The sequence below is a fragment of the Rhipicephalus sanguineus genome, chromosome 9, assembly GCF_013339695.2.
Source record: "Rhipicephalus sanguineus isolate Rsan-2018 chromosome 9, BIME_Rsan_1.4, whole genome shotgun sequence".
In the NCBI taxonomy this organism is placed as follows: Eukaryota; Metazoa; Arthropoda; class Arachnida; order Ixodida; family Ixodidae; genus Rhipicephalus; species Rhipicephalus sanguineus.
The window spans coordinates 72,119,793-72,140,986 of NC_051184.2; positions in this window are offsets into that span (position 1 = coordinate 72,119,793).

Genomic DNA, 21,194 nt, shown 5'->3' on the forward strand with positions numbered 1-21,194 from the left:
GTAGTCTGTTAAAACATAAATATTCGTCCTAGCTGCCTCAAACTGTGTTTCTTTCATGAGTGAATTTTATCTTCTTTGCCATTTATATGCCTTTTCGCTATAAACTTTTTGTAATAGCTTCTATGTATTGATATTACGCATGTTTACTAACAACCTCCCACCCGTTTTCATGTCATGCCCTCATGCTTCTCGTGGCATGTGTTCGCATGTAAAAATAAATCAATATATTTTTTACCTGGGCATGTAAACACGATTAGGTCATGAGCGCTATGTGATTGCCGTTTCCTAGTTGTAAGTCACTATGCTTTTTTGGCTCGCAAGAGCGCATAATAAATGTGTTTTGCATTAAGTCTGTGAACTGTCTTCGTCGGCCTGTTTTTAAGTCATTGAGGAAGTAGTTTTGGACACCTGCTTCTGCTCATACCAGGAGCGTCGCATAGAAGGATGCAGTTATGGAATTATGGTTTTAAGGATGTTGATGGCACACGAGACGTCATTATTTTGATAATTGAGAAGTGAAAGTTTCTGTAACGAGCGTTGTCAACATATGCACACATTCTGCTCCCAAAACACACACAAATTATCACCACCGCTGAACTCGACTACGGTACAATGTGGCTTAAAAGTACAAGCCACCAGGCACTGATCAATCACGCGTAAATGGCACAAAAATAGAACAAAGCTTCAAAGCAGCACGTGAAAACACGCTTAGATCATAGCGCAAGGCCGCACGCTCCTGCAGCCATCAGCGCCATCTGCGCAATTTCATCGCTACGGCGTCCCTCTCCGCCTCCACTGAAACGCGCCGTGCACGGCACACTTCCCATTCTAGGGCACCGTAAGCCTAGGCGGGACACGCAAGTACAATGGAAAGGGTCGTTTGATGAAGTCGCACTAATTCATGAACAACACAAGGCCGTCGTAAAATTGTACACATATGAGCGTTCACAAGGTTATGCGCCTATTTCAGAACGGACCCACACACAATTCACTATAGGCATTTCATTCATGCGTAAATAGACCACGACATGCCACTCATGAATGATGCAAGGACGCTGGACGGTAAATTCAGAACATGTACACAATGTTGCATACGCATACGAATTTACAACACTATAGGTATTTCAGAAACTACCCACATTGTACAAGACCTTCCACAAACAATTCATGTGTATGCAACCAACAACGTGAACAAAGCTGAACGCAGCGCGCGTACGCATACCTTATACCAGGGGTCTCAAGCTCACCTCAGGGCGGCACTCATGAAATTTATTCCTGCAAGGGCAGAGATAATGAAGAAGGTTCGAGAGGGGAAGGGGGTGAGAGCCTGAGTAAGATGTCAGCTAACGTTGCCATTTGAAAGGAGGCCTTTCCCCATATCTCATATGCGGGTAAACGCTGAAGGGGATTTAACGTTCGGAATCGAAAAACACATAAATAATGATCCAGTATGGCTAAAATCTGGGTGCCGAATAAGAAATATATAATTTCGTTCCACTGTTAGGTTTCAACACGTGGCCATAGCATGGGGTTTCACACGAAAAAAAAAAAAAGCCTGAGACTAGTCATATCTTTGAAGCTCATCGTCATCACCATCATCAGCCTGTCTACGCCCACTGCAGGGCATAGGCCTCTCCCATGTTCCGCCAATCAACCCGGTCCTGCGCTTGCGGCGGCCACGTTACACCTACAAACTCACGCGTTTGCCATCTCTTGGAATCCAGTCAGTTACCCTTAATGACCACCCCGACGTGCTACGTGCCCAGCCCATATCCATGTATTTTTCTTGCCGTTAACTATGATATCCTTAACCCCCGTTTGTTCCCTGACCCACTCTGCTCTCTTGCTGTCGCTTAAGGTTACACCTATCATTTTCCTTTCCATCACTCGCTGTGTCGTCCTCAATTTAAGTTGAACCCTCTTTGTAAGTCTCCTCTTTGAAGCTCATAAACATACTTAAGGAAAAAAATCACAGGTTCCCCTGTGCATTCACCTAAGATGACTCGAAGGCGCAAGTCATCTTCGTTTTCTTCTCAGTCGATGTACTAGGAAGCCTACATGAACGACCGGTCATGTGAACTCCCTACATGTATTTATCCTGCCCCGCCACCCTCCGAAAGCCTTGTGCAACTAGCGTGGTTTCGCACTGCCTCCAGGATCGGAGGCACCTCACCTGGCTTTGCACTGCGTCCGTGATCATCCTACCTTTGACGAAGCTTCGATGTCATGTTATGAAGGCGTCGGCTTATGCCACAGGAGCAAAGGAATGAGACGGCTGAACCAGTAGCGACGACAGCATTGCGAACGAGCCGAGGCTTTGCGTGCGGCTGCGGAGCGCCATCTTTATTTTCTTCACTTGTCAACCGATTACAAAGGGCTGAGCCATAATTCTTCATCGTCATCAGTCGTCGCGTTAACAAAGTGCACATAATGCCTTACAGACGTGTAGCCGGTGCCTCGCTTCTCCGCAGAATGACGAATAATGGCTTAGTAGGTGCTTCCCAACTTCACAGAAATTGTTATTTATGGCGTAGTGCGTACCTTTCTAGTGTACTTGTATTGTAGCCCCAAGTGAGCTAGCTTACAATGGACTCTAGAAACGCCGCTCTTCCAGCTTTCGCTGTGACTGTGCTGCGGTTTCAGCGCAGGCCTGGCGTTTTTTTCTTCACTTGTAGTAGCGAGCTTTCCGATTTTGTTCGCCACCCAAAGGAGGGCGCTACAACGGCATTGTGTGGCGTCACGCCAGAATTTGTGACGTCATGATGACGTCACAATTTTTTGCGATATCCGACATCATGGTGAGGTCATCACGTGATGGTGATTTTTTTACCACTCGCCCGCGATGCCGCAGGACGCGAGACGCCGCCAACGACGCGGGACGCCGACGGTCAAATTTAGTGTTTAGTGAGGCATATAAGGCTTTCGCCTTAATAAAAATATGTGGGACGAGGCAGCCATGTGAGGGCCGGACCGCTAGCCAACGGTCCGCCGCGTGTTTGAAACCCTTGCCCTATACGAAGCGAGGAAGCTTGTATGAATGTCTCCACGGGAACCGACACGCGTGCCGAGCTATGCGTCATTTTACAGCGAAAGCTGTTATGAGATCATTTCACCGGCCGTTTCTGGCGCCGTAGTTGTCCGCCGCCGCCGCCGCCGGTGTCCGTAACCAGTATTGTTCGAAATAAGAAAAAAATTCCAGGATGGAACGAGGTTCGAACCTGGGCCCTCTGCGTGGGAGCCCAGTATTCAACCTCTGAGCCATGCCGGTGCATGAAACTGCTTTGGAAAAAGGTCCTATACAGGCTTCATGTCGGGAAGGAACCACATTAGCGTATGCAATATAGCGTGGTAGAAGAGTAAAATAAACACGAAGCGTCGCACAACGCGAATTCTGTAGCCAGGCGTCACACAATGCGAATTGCGCAACGAGTAGGTTGTTGAATGCTTCCAACCCATTACAAAGGGCTCTGCCATAATTCTTCGTCGTCATCAGGCACAGCATCAAGTGCGCATAATGCCTTACATGTGTTTAGCAGGTACCACGGCTCTCCGTAGAATGACGAAAAATGGCACAGTGCCTGCTGCCCTACTTCTCAAAAACTACAATGATTTATAGCTTAGTGGGCTCCTCGCAAGTGCACTTGTATTGGTTGCCAAGGAAGCCCATAAGCGCATGATCCATTTCCTCGGGGTCTCAGTAAAATTACAATGATTTAGAGCGTAGTGGGTTCCTCGCAAGTGCACTTGTATTGGTTGCCACGGAAGCCCATAAGCGCATGATCCATTTTCTCGGGGTCTCAGTAAAATTACAATGATTTATAGGGTAGTCGGTTCCTCGCAAGTGCACTTGTATTGGTTGCCAAGGAAGCCCATAAGCGCATGATCCATTTCCTCGGGGTCTCAGTAAAATTACAATGATTTATAGCGTAGTGGGTTCCTCGCAAGTGAACTTGTATTGGTTGCCAAGGAAGCCCATAAGCGCATGATCCATTTCCTCGAGGTCTCACTAAAATTCTTCGCCCCCCCCCCTCGTCTCTCTCCCACGTCAACGTATGTTATACAGCATGACGGGAGAGGGAAATAGCGAGCGGGCGTCACCCAATGCAAATTACATAACTGGTGGGCCGTTTAAAGCTTCCAACCCGTTACAAAGGACTGAGACATAATTCTTCATCGTCATCAGTCGTCGCTTCAATAAAGTGCACGTAATGCCTTATAGACGTGTAGCTGGTGCCTCGCTTCTCCGCAGAATGACGAATAATGGCTTAGTAGGTGCTTCCCAACTTCACAAAAATTGTGATTTATGGCGTAGTGGATACCTTTCTCGTGTAATTGTATTATAGCCCCAAGAGAGCTTACAACGGGCTCTAGAAACGCCGCTCTTCCATCTTTCGCTGTGACTATGCTGCGGTTTCAGCGCAGGCCTGGCGTTTTTTTGTTCGACTCTTAACACTTATGAATTTTAAAAAGTCGGCAGATCCCACGTACCGTGGGAGTCGATGTTATGCGAAGCAAGTGGCGGGAAGGTGACTGTGGCGTAAGTTTTTGTACTGAGCGAAACTTTACAAAATGACACTAAAGATTTGTAAGAATTTTCTACGCACACATATATGTTGAAGAGCCGCATGTGTGTTATATAGCAAGTTGTTTACAGTTTGGTAACGCTGCCAACGGCAACGTGGGTATTACCAACACCAGAAACGGTAAGTTGATATCTAGTGCTCATACTTGTTCCTTATGATGGAGATCTCACGCACGTTTCACGAACCCGTGTGCATGTGTGGAAAAGGTTCTTGACGGTTCCTGAACAGGAACCGTCAATTCAGCACCCGTGATCAGTCAGCACCCGCAGCTGGTCACGACTTGTTATCGGATCCGGTCGTGATCGCGGTGACGAGGAGTCCATGTTTAGTGAAGTATGAGGTATAGTACAGCTGTTGGAAATTGTGAATGCCTTGGTCATTTCGTGGACAAATTTCGTGGTCATTTCGTGGTCATTTCGTGGATATAGGCCGTCGAGGCTGGTAGGCCTGCATAGTGCTACGTAGACTACCTGGGCGTATGTGGCCTACGTTGCCTACTCTACAAAGCGGCTGTCAATCAATCTGGCATCATCCTCGGTCAGCATGAGGCCATCACCCAGCCTCGTAAGAATTGAAGAGGACACTGCGTCGTTCTGGCGGACTAAGTGCATTTTACGGTGCGATATGTGAATATCATACGTAACTGTCGTTAATGTATTCCTCCGGGGTCGAGCAATGCTTCAATATTGCTTGCTGAATCATAGGAATACAAATATAATGTTTACTAGACTGATATAAAAGCGGCGCCAACACTGGAACCACCGACGTTAATCTGATATGGCGCCTGTACCGTAGGAGTACACATCGTAAGAGTATCATGTAATGTTTATTGCTTTCTTGTGAAACTAGATAGCCAGCACCACAACGACAATTGACGTTGCTCTGACATTACGCCTGCATAGGTTGTTTTTCCAAACCAGTTTATGGACCTGGCGTGGCTCAGTGGTAGAATACCTGATTGCCACACAGAATGCTTGGGGTCGATTCCTGCTGGGATCCTAATTTTCATTCTTTCCATTCGTCGGGTAAACGCTGCCGATGTCGGTTTCTTTATTACGCTCTCGCATTTAAGTTACCAATGTCTGTTCTCGCCGGCGGTTCCTGGGTAGATATAAACTCTCAATCAGCTGTGGCGCATACCCGTACACCGCGGCCCGTGGTAAACGGGTATGTGCCATACGTGTCTGGAGGAAAGGGTTTGACGACGTACGCCACAGGATTTTCACGTTCTTCATGTCATGACCGGACAGTCATACTCGTCAAATACTCTTACCCTCCCATGCCAATTTTGGTCTACACCAAGTTAAGTGGGCGATCATGAGAACACCCAGACGTAGGCGGCCAGATAGATAGATAGATAGACACGTCGATAGATACGTAGATAGAAACGCTCAAAGTGCCAAAGGTTCGCTAAGAAAAGCTTCGCATTTAAAAAGATTGAATGGTGCAGTCTTATTGTACCTGTCGCTTGAGCATAATGATCTGTTATTGTAAAGCCACTTAATAGTGAACGTTGTAATTGTAGAGTTTAAATTCATGTGACCGTCAGAATCTCTCGCAACTAGAGCCATCTCGCGGCAGCACGCCAAACACAGCTCTTTTCCACCGCCCTTGCCATCTCCTCTATTGCATCTGCTGACTTTGCTCTCTTTATATTTCATAGTTGCTGGGAGAGCTAGGGCGCAGCTGGTATAGTATAGTCGACGATGCAAGCTGGACTCGTCGGCTTCGTCGCCTCGACTTCCTTGGATACTTTGGCATTAAATTTGTGTTTAAGTGCTGTTCACAAACAGGACAATGAGCCTTGAAATCGGTTAACTGTCACTATAGCAACGATAGTGCTTTTGATGCGGGGAACTCTTGGCGTCGCAGCAGTTAAGTTACATGAGTAGAGGAAGAGGAATTTCATCATGGTAACCACTGAAACGACCACAACTCAATATACCTGTAGTATATGATTTCTGTATGATTTACTCATACTACTCTGCTACAGTTATATCGCGGTCTTGGCTTTGCTTATCATCTAGTAGCCACAGTGCGGCAAATGTGTTGTTAAAGCTGTTCCGTTGGTTATTACGGCTTTGTCTTTGGAGAACTGTTTTCACAAAGGTGAGCGACAGTGTAAGCAGTTACCTGCTGTTGTGCTAATGAAGAACTTTTACTTCAAGAAATTTCTAGTTTCACTTACAAAAACAGGTTATTGCGTTCAACAGGTACATACCACACGCAAGAATAATTCAGTTCTAGTTTTTAGCGATGCCACACGTAACTAAAAACGCATGTGATTGAGGAGCGTGACTTAATCAAGGAAAGTGATTGGCGTATTTTTTAGAAATATGCAATTGTGACCCCGTTTAAGGAATCATAGGGTGGATCGACGAAAAAAGCGATGTTTTTTTTATTTCACCACTAAGCAATAATACACAATCTGAGGAGACAAACCGTGCTCTGGCGAGCGCGTAGGAGAGCTCCAAGCCATTTAAAAATGGTGTCAGAGACCGCGCCTCCTGACGGACGCGCAGGCTCGTTTCCATCATTGTTTCGGCATGTATGTAATTTTTCATAATAACTATGGCTAGATCGGTTGACTATATTCACTTCCTCTCATTTTCATACGTTTTGATTACACATTTTTCCACGGAAATGCTTTTCCAGCGTAGTCAATGCTTTGCGTTCCCAGCACGTTCCGCGGGTGTTCTTAAACTTAAAAGCGTGTTTTTCTTCATTTTTTCGAAACTTTTTCAAACTTGACGTGTGTTTTCTGGAAATTATCCTACCGATCGCGCTGAAATTTTCTCAGATTATACCTAAATCACTCCTAAAGAGTCTGAACCTAAAACTCTGAAAAAGTGTTTGAGTTATCAATGAGAAAAAAAAGGCAAATTGGAAAGTCTCCCTCTAGGCACGTGACAAGTAAGGACATAATTTTTTTCTTGTGAGGTAAATGTAGGAACCCGTTCTTATAGGTAGAGATTAATTATAATAGCATGTAGAATAAGTGTACTTAATTTCAGGGTCATACTGTGTTTCGTTGTGGAGAAAAGGTACATTTATTTTGTACACCAGTGCATAATTTAGTACTCAACAAGAAAAAAAGTAAGAAAATTACAGAGTGCAGGCCAAATGGTTTCTTATGGAGCACGCAAAATTTCACAGCAAAGACAGAAGAGTTCCTGAGATACAATGCTGAAACCATTAAATCTCGTTTACCGTACCATACACCCCTTAACCTTCATGATGATTGTATCACGAAGTTTCCAACTTTGTTGCCCCTTTGCCTTTGTTCTTTAACCGACATGTCTGTCTATGTCTTTGTCACTATGTCTATGCACTAACCCAATATGTTTTTGGGAGCAGTCTAAGTTGTATTTTTAACAGCGAAGGATGGCTGATTGGGGTAGTTGGTGGGTCATGACAATTGTTATAGCGCCAACTCAGGACAAGGACAAAATTGACGTCGAAGCTGTTTAAGCTTGGCAAACCCCCGGTACGCCTCGACATATATCATGATCAGAGCTGCGTCTACCGCCTGCAACGCTATAACTTTATTTTAAATGCGTTTGTTAATAAATGCCTAACATATTGGTCACTAAGAATATATGTGCTACCTCCATAAGGGGTAAACTGAGCCAAATTTCAGCGAATTTTACTGAAACCACTCCATCGCTGCATGCCAAGCAGTGCCAGTGAACGGGAACATTTGAACCAAGGTGGCGCTCACAAAAGCGGTGTCTCCACCCTGTAGAGGAGAAGGCGGACGCATCGACGCACCCTAAACCTAGCCAGTGCTCTGAATATCAGACGGTAGCAAATAGCTGCTGACTGCCTCTTAAGGTCAAGCACATGATCAATGTAATACCGGTAAGTGCAGAGTACCGGGAAGACAAGCTTTGAATGAGCTCCTCTGCGTTCATCCTTGATTTTGGAATGGCAGCGCTCTGTTTCAAAGATTAAAATTTTATACTCAACGGGAGGAGCCGAAGTGTAATTTTACTGCCCGCCACGCTGGTGCTGTGAGTACAGCATCATCATCACCACCGTCGTCATCAGCCAGAGTAATCTACTTGTTGACTAGGCCCACTGCAGGGCAAAGGCATCTGTCATGTTACGGCAATCAACCCGGTCCTGCGCTTGCTGCGGCAACGTTATACCCGCAAACTTCTTAATTTCATCTGCCCACCTACCTTTCTGTCTCCCCCTCACGCGTTTGGGTTCTCTTGGAATCCCGACTGCTCCACTCAATGACCCGCTGGTACTTTGCCTACGCGTGACATGCCCTACCCATGCCCATTTCTTGTCCTTGATTTGGACAATTCGTGGTCGTTCAGGTAACCGAGTGCACTTTTATACACGCGTCAACGTACATTCAAGCCTTATTCTTAATGCTCGCATAAGATCTAGACTTAACTCTATCACACGCGTCGTGCGCGTTATCACATCAGATAATTAGCAAGCACTCAAGAATGTTCCGCTGCATTCAGATGGGGTCTCGCAGCAGCGCGCCTAGCGATAGCACTTCCATTTTTAGCAGTGCAAGCCACTCGCAATACAACAAGAACGCGTGTCAATAGCTCAAGCGCAGCATGAGCTTAGCATTTGTTCTACTCGTCGTAGGTTCCACGCTACTCCATGGGTAGCGTCCGAGAGCTTTAAATGAAGAAAAATCATTATCGGAGAGCTTCGTTTATTTGATTTTAATAGTCGTCTAAAGAAAGGAATGGTAACCATGGACACGCTGCTAATAAGGAGGAATACCGTGGTAGGGCAGTTGCTGCAAAGGAGACCAAAAACCGAAGATTAGACCAGTAACTCTTCCAATAGAAAACATGATAACTGTACTCTAGAACATTTCAACCACTGATTACGGGGAGTAAATCTTGCAAGAGAGAAAATCACGATGGTTGCAGACGATTTACCGAAAGAAAGTTCTAATGCTGAATTCAGTGATCATGCAGTGCGGCACTAACACTTCAAGATTTTCTATTTCTCTTCCGTTCATTATGTTACCGCGCGACAAGAACGAAGAAAAAAAAAAGCTAAGACACATACCACAGCCCACAGCGCTGACAGGAAACAGCGCGTATGTGTGCCTTAGCTTTTTTTCTTCCTTCTTGTTGCGCTGTATCATAATGAACCTGTTACATTGTTTTCATTGTTTTCAGTTTACATTGTTCCCTTCCGTGTAACCTCAAACATTGGCCCTACCCAGTCGATGAAATTTGCAAGGTGGTCTTGTTGGTTGGGCATATTTGGATACCAATGGTGTCTGCCGCGATGGTGCAGCGGTTAAGGCGCGTTCACACTTGGCCTCAAAGGGGGCCAAAGCGGTAAAACTCACCAGAAATTCCTCGCTTCGCCGCCTACGCGGCCGGAAAACTAGGCGGCGAGCACGAAGCGAAAAAAACGGTCCGATACCCTTTTTTCCGCCGCGCGAAAGCGGATCGGCTTTCCTCTTCCCGGGAAGCCGCATTTTGGCTGCACTAGCTTAAACCCCGTGATTAAAACAACCGCCGGCCGGAAACTCAACATGGCGGCCAGGGCGTCGATGGTGGCTCGCATCGGTGCAATTGCTAACTGCCCGTGCAGCACGACAAAAAGTCTCAGCCTCGACATGGGCTCGTTTCTCGAGAGCGTGGTTTCGATTGGGATTACCGAGAAGACTGACGCAGCAGCAGTGACGCAGCAGTCAGTGGACGTGCCCCAACGTATCTCGCTTTTGCACAATCGGCTGAATTCGCTACCGCCGCTGCTGGTGTGCCCGCTTGTGTAGTTTCTGCTGGTGTATCTACCGAAACAGCGGTTTGAAAAGGTGAAAGCTATTTCTTTTCCGTGTTTTGGATGCAGTACTTGAAGTTTATAAGAAACTAAAGGCTCAGGAAATGGGCAAAGTACGATGAATTTTTGAAGTGGCGAAGACGGCGACGGCATGCAGGTGGGGCAGAACAAATGTGAACATTTTCGAGGCGCGCGAACGCGACTTACCGGCCGCTGTGGCATTTTCACTTGCACTTCGCTTCCCAAGTGTGAACGCACCATTACGCTGCTCGGCTGCTGGCCAAAAGGTCGCGGGTCCGATCCTGGCCGAGGCGGTCGCATTTAGATTGAGACAAAATACTAAAGGCCCGTGTGATGTGCGATGTCAGTGCGCGCTAAACAACACCAGATCGTAAACATTTCCGGTACCTTTCACCACGGCGTGCCTAACGATCATGTCGTGGTTTTGGGACGTAATACCCCAACAGTAATTATTACTAGAACAATGGCAATACAAACAAACACGACACAAGAAGGCAACGAAGAGACACTGAAGTGAGTCCCTTTCTTCCTTCATGGGTCCTGTATCTTTGCGCTAACGCTTTTATTCTACTGAATCAATAAATGAGCACATCGATTGCACACCGAAGAAATCAGAGGACTGGTAAAGCAGGTGAAACGGTTACTGATACATTCTGTCTCAAACGAATGAGCCCATTAAATGTACTTTTAAGATTTCAAAAGAGCAGTAAAGCAATTCGTGCAGGGTACACGTGCTTTTTCCCAGATGACTAAGTCGGCGGGATTATGTTTGACTCAGCATCGTAACGGCAAGTTTCATGCAACTTGGTTTCCAAAAAATTACCTTCATTCACTGTACTCATTATTGAGGAACACTGCGAGCACGACGGACATCCAAAAAAGGGCACGAAGCAAAATACTCGGCGCATATTGGATTCAGACTCGCCGCAATCCTGGTACGCGAGACATTCGAACCACATAAGAGAGACAATCGAACTACATAACTTCAGGAATTGGCACAGTTCATGTGCGTCCATTACCGAAATTATCTGATTGCTCAACTGCCCTAGCTAGGGCGCCTCGATGCCAGCGCCGCCACATCCAGGGTGTAGACACCTCTTGACCCACTCCGCGCCACCGCTTCTACGCGGGGAGCCATATTGGTTTTAAAGTCTCAGGCGGTGTGGAGTAGTTTGCGCGGGCACGGTTCTGCAAACACGTTGGCTTTCAAGTTATTAGATCAGTTCTTTGACCGCTATGACAGGCTGCTGTGTAACACGGTGTACTCGTTCAAATGCGAAAGGCCCACGGGATGTTTCGCTACGCTCGTCACAGCGAGCAAAGAAAAAAAAAAACGCCAAGCCTGCGCAGAAAGCGCAGCACAATCACAGCGAAAGCTGGAATAGCGGCATTTCTAGAGCCCGTTATAAACTCTCTTGTGGCTACTAATACAAGTACACTAGCAACGTACCCACTACTCCACAAATTATAATTTTTGTGAAGTTGGGAAGCACCCACCACGACATTATTCGGCACCTATTGGTTCAGACGGAAGTTATTGTTCAGGAAACTGCTCCCAAGACATTGTCTCTATCTTGAATGCAGCCACTACTGCTGCCATAGCAGATGCAAAAAGAACGCTCATTGACATGCGCATATCATTAGCCCTGCAGGCCGATACTGACCCGAAAGCCCCTCTGCTTTTGCCGGTTTCGTGGTGCTGTACATAGCCGGCTTCAATGCTCGAAAAGTTCGTACAACTACATGTGAGCAGTGCATCACAGCCCTGCACTCAGGTGCGTTGCACATTTAATTAAACTAAAGAGCAGAGGTGGGAGGCGAAGGAACGAAACCGAGAATGGATGAATAATAAGGTGAGACCACCTCTGCCAAGGGCGATTACCTTCAATCACCAGTAGGGCACCGGTCATCATGTTTTTCACCGTGAGTCTGATTTAAGCATCCCTACTTAATGCCTGTGCAGGTGAAATCACTTCTATAGATATCACTTGGCTGCTTACAAGTCGGAAATAAATGTTTGCAACCATAGCTACTTGATTTCGTAGCTTTACAAACGCGAGCAACTTCATCGGCAGCACGAACAAGCATGCGTGCGGCAACGCTTGGCTCCTTTCTGCCACTGGCAAGATGGCCACCGAGCGCTCGGCGCGGCTTCACTCTCCCCAATAGGGGCGCATATGCGGCTTCCACTCCAGCAAGTTCTTTGTATCCTCCTTGGTTCCGCCACACTTTTTGCAATGCAGCTCGGATAGCTAGGGTGGTGGTGGTGGTAGTGGTTTGAAGAGGAAAATGCGCCTAATTTCTGCAGGCCGGTCGGGAGCATGGCGCAGCGCCTGCGGGTTAGGGAGATGGGATGACAGTGGATAGGAGTTTCCTTTTTCCATGCGCCGTAGAGAACCGGTGAGAGGAGAAATCGTACACTCTGCGAGGCGGTGGCGCCCTCTCTTGCGCGGCGCCTGAGTCAGCCGCCTGTTCCCGGAACGTTTTTAGTGACTTTAAGTTATTTATCACGATTGCCTCTTCGTTCTTCCTGGTAATTACATTAACGTAGACCTTGTTTGTTCATTTTAACCCGGCTTTGAGCATCGCTAGCCTTTTTATGACCTGCATTCAGCACTTTACTATGAGCATAACCACGCCACACGAGATCCATGGATGGACGACAAGCCTAGCCATTAAACCACGCGAGGTGCAGAAAGCATTTGGGGGGAGTGTAAGGGGAGGAGTATCAATACAGTCAGCTGAGAAGAAAAATATCGGTTTTGCGTTCGCGCCGTCTGTGGCGAAACCACAAATAAGCGTGCGACCTTTTGCGTCAAAGCACGTAGGCTGGTCTGCCGAAGGAGCTGTAGCCAACTAGTTCAGGAAACTGGTATTGTTGCTTCGTGTGCCGTTGTCATACTGTCCTGCTTGTTCGAGTTAAAGTATGAGGGCAGACTCCGAGAAAGGGGTGCGACAGATGGTACCCCTTTCTCTACCAGGCGGCTCGGAGCTCTTGCTGGTGTTCCAAGAGGTGTTCGCCGCCTGCCGCCGTGCTCGAGGATTCGTCCACCAAGCGATGGGTAGGGCCTGTGATTTGGAGGACCTGAATGGAGAACCGTTAACCTCATATAACGGCATCACCAGCAACTACCGAATATCGAGGCGAACCCGTTCCTTCTGCTTAACCAACTTTGTTGAAGACCAGTGCTCTTACTGTACTTTTTTCTCACCGTTTCTATGAGCTTTTTTATATATTTATCTTAAACGCTGGAAATGCATCAGCTTATAATTTTAAAGCTGCTGAGACAGCTATAATCTTTCTCGACTCAACAGTTTCATAAAGTAGGAATCCATACTCAACGCGACTTCCTCATGACTCAGACCTGCTGGATGGTTTTGAGCGTGTCATTCTGTATTGTGCACATCAGGGCTCGGTCGGTGGCGAGTCGGGGAATATTGTATACAACCACTGGAGCAACTCCGCCATATGAAATAATGTGGGGATGGTGAACAACAAAGAAGCAAAAACGTTTGGCCAGTACATAGTTATTCGGCAGTCATATAGCAGGCCAAAGATGTAACCTAGTAGGCTAAAGAGAATTGCGGGACGGGAAACAATGCCATAAGAGTGAAGCCATGCCCCCTAAAAAATCTTGGTGACGGCCACCATATTAGCAGGGGCACAATAAAACGTCAGCATTCGACTACGAAAAGGGGAGTGTTTTTCTCTCACATGCTAACAGTGTAATACGGCAAATTGTGCCGACCTACACTGCTCAATGTGTACATTTTTTACGGGTTTCCTTAGAAAGCCTCAATGTCTTGGCGTATTAGACCGAAGATCAAGTCAGTAATACTGATCTCAATTTTCCTTTTCTTTGCGAACGATGATTTTTTATTTCATATTAAACTTAGATTTGCATTAAGAGAGGAACACGATAGATCTCTAATCGGGCATCTCCCGAAAAGAGCATGTTTCCGCTATAAAAGGGAGGCACGCGTTGATGACTTTCCTTTTGCCGTCAAAGTGTTTCCAGTGCTCCCGTTCCGGAATCGTTTCAAGCGAACCTTCTATTGTCTCAGAAGTGTGGTCAGCGTTGTAGGTGGGACCATGCACACAAAAAAAATCACAGCATATCCCCGTGGTGAATGATCATGAGTGCGGCGAAGCTCCGGAGGCAATCATCGGTAAACCGTGAATCTTCCGTGTAACGCGCCATCAATCATCATATAAAGAGTGAGAAACACTGTGTGTATATTACAAACATTAAACTTTTATTTTTCTTAATTAGATGATGCTTGGCTTGCGTTGTCCCTTCATTACCACGGCTTCATGGTCCGTGAAATGAAGAGATAGCGGTTCAGGTACGGGTTACAATTGGAAATTTGAAAATACCAGGTCTATACACTTCCCTCGGATGGTCGTTGGTTTCATATGATCAAAGGACGTGCACGTGAGAGCACATTTGGCTCCCATATGTTGTATTAACCACTCGTTGTTCTTTTCGGTAATATCGACATTCAGGTCACCAACTAACACAAATTGTCTATTCTTGTACTTGTCAAGATTACACAATGCCGTGTCAATGAATGTCTTGATATTCCCACTCGACAAATTGGGTGCAAGGTACATAGTCATGATGATGCATCCATCAAAATCGATGGCAGCATATTCACCGTTGTGGCTCTGTGTCGTTGGTAGTAGTTTCAGATCTTGTGCCTTTTTCTGTTTGTTTGACGTATACGGCCACATCACATGCAGGCCGCTCTGCATCATCGATGCACACGACCGGAACGTATACTTTGATACACGGTATTTTGGCGTTCCACGTCTCGGTAACATAGAGAACGTCCACCGCAGTAAGTACGGGGTCCCTTTCCACATCGTCTACGTAGGCATGCAAAGTTCCAACGAAAGCAGTTTGCTTTCACCCATTTTATTTACATTCCTCCCGGCTTCTTCTACCTCTTCTTCTAGCCTCTTCTTTTCAGTATCTTTCAAGCGAACCTTGCATTGTCTCAGAAGTGTGGTCAGCGTTGCAGGTGGCACCATACACACACAAAAAAAAACAAAGCTAAAGAGGACCTGGTTCCACGCGAGCGCAAAGCAATGCGGCCCTCGATGTCCCAGCTCTCACACGGATGTTTGTCTGCGCCGTTTTCCAGTAACTCATGCTGTCTTGATACAGGGACTGACGGCGATCAGTCGATTCTGATCTGCCAATCTAATCTTTCATCGAGATTATCGAGGTGGTTCGTGACTTCACGTAGCAAATTTCATCGCTGCCTGGATATGAACGCGTGACCTTCGTTGTTACCTGCAGCAGCAGCTGAAGTGTTGCGCTGCTACCAAGTGAATGACTGTCCTATTGCCCTCATGGAGGAAACAGTATGGCGGGGGCATTGCGCAGTGCGATAGTAAGAAAGAATGAAAGAAAGAGAGAAGCAAGGTAGTACGTCAAGCGCGCACACGCCAAGCTCCTCCCTTAGTAGCACGCAATGTTGCCACAACGTTGAATCAACTTTCTCAATGTTGCAGCAAGGTTGTCTCAGCATTCTGTGCTACTTGGGTCGTGCCCTCATTTCCCCGTTAGGGCAAGGGCTCCGACGCGTAATTTTTAATCAAGGTGGAAGTAACACACGAAACAAAATATCAGGAATGCCGTGGTCGATCGTCTGTAACAGATTTATGTCTAATACGTGGACTCTCCCTCTGTGTTTCTCATTTTACATTTAACTGTAATTTCTGGGGCTCAATCTATAGAATGTACAGAACTATTCGCCTGCCGTATTCAAACCCAATAGAGTCGCGGCTACATTTACAGGATGCTTGCACGTAGATGATGAGGCGTCATGCGTCAAACGATAAATTAGTGACGCTTCTTTCCCGCTGTACAAATGGACAGTTTAAGGTTGTTGGTGTTCTTGATCCGATTTCACTCGACGTAGTGCCTATCACTGATTTCGTGTCCGAAATCTAGCGCTGCTGCGTTACTATGTATGACCTAGTTAGGAGTGGATACTATTTCGGGTATGTTTCGATCGTATTAAAGAAATCCTGAAGTTTGATGATGTCCGGTTCATTGTGCCACGTTAATAAAAAGTAGTCCTATTTTTACGCAATCATCAACTCATGACGGCATCATTGCACTGGCATGAGAATTTCCCCATAACTACCAGGCGTACCTGTTTGAAGTTCTTTCGTGTTTTATGGCTCACCAAATCGCCTCATATCTGATAACACCAGATTTCCGCCGTTGAAAAAAAAACGTGCCCCGAAATTGAATATGCGCAGTCTGGTAGACCACTGGACCACTCAGCGAGGGTACGCATGCTCATTATTTTGAAGCTCAAGGATAACAAGCAAAAGTAGAAGCAGTCTGAAATACTTGCGCATTCTAAAGTCAATGGATGCACTGCGCTTGAGAACCTGGCGTTTATACGAGTCGGATAATAGTGTGATACAATAAACACCACTTTGATTATGCTTTTACCGACTCTATGTACAGTTCTGTCAAAACTCGCAGTGACGATTGATTCTGTATTCGTTATCCGGACGGTGTACTGCAGCAGCGTCCCGTTGGGCAGGCTTCCGTGGCTGAACTCTAGTGCATATTCCTTTTCCGAATAGTCAGGGCTTAGGTAGATTACATTTCTGAAAGAAAGAAAGAACGATGAGTATTTTGAATCGGCTTCGAAGCTTGAATAAAATGTGATTACTCGATGTGCCACGAATGTGGTGAATGCGAACTCACTCAGTAATAGATGTAACTGTTCATTGCAAAAATGTATTCATGGATATATATTATTCCGCAAGTCAATCAAGCTTCGATATATGACGTGTTGTGCCAAGGTTGCGACCTGGGCCTATTGGTGCATGAATAGCACGTGTAGCATGGCGCCTAAAACTCGCGGACAGATTATAACACAAGCATACGTACACAGCGCTAGCTATCGGCAGTTTTTTTACACCGGAACTGTTATGGTTTTCGTTATGCTGTGTGACGAATCCAGCAAATTATCATCATCATGAACCGGCACGCGCTGTCTTCGTCCTCTTCTTTGTCTTCTGCTTTGCTCTCAGAACACGTGCGCTGATGTCATCTGTGTGTGATGCAATAACTCTGACGGGCGAGAGAAGGAGTACGGAGTGAGGGAGAGAAACAAGGAAAAAGAGAAAAATGGAAAGCCAAAAAGGGAAGTAAGAGAGGAAAAGACAGAAAGTGAGAGAATGATCGCAGAGAGAGAGCGAGAAGGAAGGAGACAGGCAGAAATAGAGAGAAACAGAAAAAACAGAGAAAAAGTAGGAACGCGGAGAAAGGAATAGACAAAGAGAAAATGGATAGAAAGAAACGGACACAAAAAAGAGATAAAAAAATAGAAAGCATAGCTGTGTACAGTATAGCATAAAAAGAGTAGAAAATGAAACTGAGCGTGAAGATGAGGGACAGTAGGAGGTGAGAGGGTAAAACATAGCATAGTCGTGTATAGTAATGTATAGCAATGAGTGGGAAAGGGAAGTGAGGTGAGGAGCAGTGATAGGTGGAGGGTAACGCCACGAGCTCCGCTGCTTGGTCAGTATTTGCACCGCTAGTGCGTAGCCGCCCCTATGTTTTGAGAAAGCATCGTTTTATGTTCATACTTTGCCGTTCATCATTTTTCATTCCCTGATAAAAGTCATTTCGTACTAAGGCCTGTTCGTGTGCCATTGGTGCGTCCAACTTTGCGCGTAAATTACATGGACGCATGTTCGAAAGAAGAGGATTTGTTCGCGGGCTTCGTTTCTTTGTTAGACCCAACCAATGAAACCATCAAACGATTCAGCCAAGGGATGTGTAAAGGATGTTGGAAGTTGCGCGCGGCGCGGACAGAAAGACGAACAACAGGGGTAGTGGAGTAGGGGCTGGGCTGGGTTTTTGAACGGTTCGATATCTACACCATGTTTCGGACGGTATCGCGCTGAGCGCCAATAAAGGCTGCAGAGAGAATTCCCACATCGTTTTTGGTGCCGAAACCTGGGCAGCCGGCGTTCATCCCCACGAACTATTGCTTTCTGATTTGGGACGTCTTTCTGCAACCAGGCCGTCATGGAGCGCACGAAGAACTAGCGGGCATCTCGTCGATCCCAGAGTACGACGACTACGAATGAGGTGAACCAGCTCATGCAATCAGAACATTTCGAGCTCTCGACGCTTCATATCCTCCACAGCCGGTTACAGGCGGTCAAGTCGGAGTTAGCTGCTGGAAACCTTGATGAGAAACCAGCAGGTCGCCGAAGACTACGATTGCGTCATTGAATATGATGACTTTGCTACCTGCGCTTAGGCCCTACTCGAGCACCACATGGACATCCTCAACGTTTCCTCGCCGAATTCGATGGCTGCTCTGCCTGCCACTTCTGATGGGGACACACCAGCGACCTCAGAGAGGGAACCGCAGCGACCTCAGCGTGAGCCCAAGTTAGAACTTTTGCGCTTCGACGGCAGCTCAACTCGATGGCAGCCGTTTTGGAACATGTTCCGACTATCTCATTTCGCTACTTGATGTAACCGCTGCTCAAGTAGTCGTCGGAATTCAAGTCACGGATTCATCGTACCGTGACGCACTTGAGATAATAAAACAGCGATTTGGAAACGGCAAGCTAATTGTACAGAAACATCTGGAAATTCTGCGGAGCTGAAACCAGTTAGGTCGTCTAGCGACTTAGTAGCCTTGCGGAGAATTTATTACGAAGTGCAAGTCAACAAGAGAGGACTCGCGAGCCTTGGATGGAGCGCTATATCATACGCTGCAATGCTGAGCGAGATACGGCGGAAGGTTATACACGGGGATATAATAGTAGATTACTATAAACGGGAGAGCCTGGAGCAAGGTTCAGTTTCGATGGAGGCCAGCAGTACATGCAAAATAAAGTGAAGGAAAACGGCACACATGCGTATATCGATGGGGCGCGTCAGGGAGCAGCGCCACAGCAGCTTCCGGCGGCCATAATGCAGCCATATTGCATATTATCAGCGTAAATCATTGGTGACAGTTAGTACCGGCACGGCCGCTCTTTATGCAGCGGCCGTGGTACCGGCACGGCAGCGGCCGTGGTACCGGATCCTCAGTCATGGTGATCTTTGCCAAACCTGGCCTTTGCGCCACTAAAAACTAAATCATCACTATATTCAGAATTCTTCAACGTTATCTGCAAGGTCTTCGTGAATTAAAAATATCATGCCCGTCAGCGAGTCCTCTAAAGCAGAGGACGTGACCGTTAGTTAGCACTGTTTGTACTGGTTGGCTCCAACCATATTGCCTGTTCAAAGAATTCTCATTGATGTATAGTAATTAACAGCCCTACTGAAAATACTGGGCTCACGGATGCCGGTTTTCTTTTTAAAAACGATAGCCTCTCTTGGGGGACTTAAACGGAGAAATTTTGGTCTGTCTGTCTTTCTGTTTTTCTGTCTGTCACCCGATTGAGCCACCTGGCCAGAGTTTAACCACTTGCTGAACGCCCAGCCATCTTGAACTGGTATCGCCGTTCATTGTTCATATTTGTGAACATTATCGATCAAAAAAGCAAATGTTGCGCATATCTGAGGTGCAACGTCAATACGTAAGTATTAGGTGGTGCGTTCGTTTACATACATAGATACGTAATTCTAAAGACCCTAGCGTGTTCAGGCTGCGCTGAAAATGCCGGGGTTTTTGGGCTGCGATGCAAATGCGACGCTATGAGCCAGATGCGGCGATTCAACATAGAGGAGGAGGACTCATGTAATACGGCCGGCAGAAGACTATCGTCTTTCAACGACATTTGCAGCGAAGCACGCAGATACGCGGCCAAATTTTTTGTCATACGATTTTTTTCTTTGTTATAGTACAAATGTTTTATACGTCGCCTTATATACACATATTTCTGTGTGGCAGGTAAGCACAATGATTTTGATGCTGTAGAGGTCTTTCGCACTCCGTCGACATTCTTCAGCATCCATCATATATGACAGCACACTACAGCATGCACAATATGCCACCGTCCATTACCATAATCTATATTAATGATGACCGTCGATTCCAGCATTCAGCATGATGGACGTACTGTAAATAGGGAATGATACCCTTATTTAGAATTGCTCAATACAAGGACACTCACTGTGCTGTGTTGTCTATCAACTTCGCGGTGTAAACGCCGATCGTTCCAACGGGCAAATATATATGTTTGACATAGAACTGCTTGCGCTGTAATAGAGGATAAATAACAGATGAGTGTACGTACCTTAACACTGGCACTGCCAAGTCACGAATCGGATATATGCATATGTGACACCTGTTCCCGATCCTGGCGACACCTGGTGACAAGTTTCTTTTTCAGTACAGCCATAGCTACTTGGGCGGATATTCTGCACATGTGTTACCAGGCCAATTCGTCCGTTGGCATGCGGTGTTGGTTTTGGTCTTGCGCGCCTAGCACGTCTTTCTTTAGGTGCGCGCGTTTATATGAATCCCGTAGATCACGATGGCATTTATCTGTGTTACAATGTTCAAGGAAATTGGTTATCTCTAACAATAATCAAAAGTCACCACAAGCACTGATATACTCACCGATGCAGCACTCAAGAAAGAAATGGCTGGAATTATTACTCGGCTCTTCTGCAAAACAAAGACTTACGCCGCCTCCTAAAGGGCCAGAAATCAGCCCGGTGGTCCTAAATTTGTGATAAGTTTGTGATGAAGTGCGCACTTGTACGACGTGGAGATGCTGCCGGAAGAATTTTGCGAGTAAGTGCTGTAATATAGCAGTTGCAGCGAAAAACACTTGTACCAACTTTAGAGAACGGCAGGGGC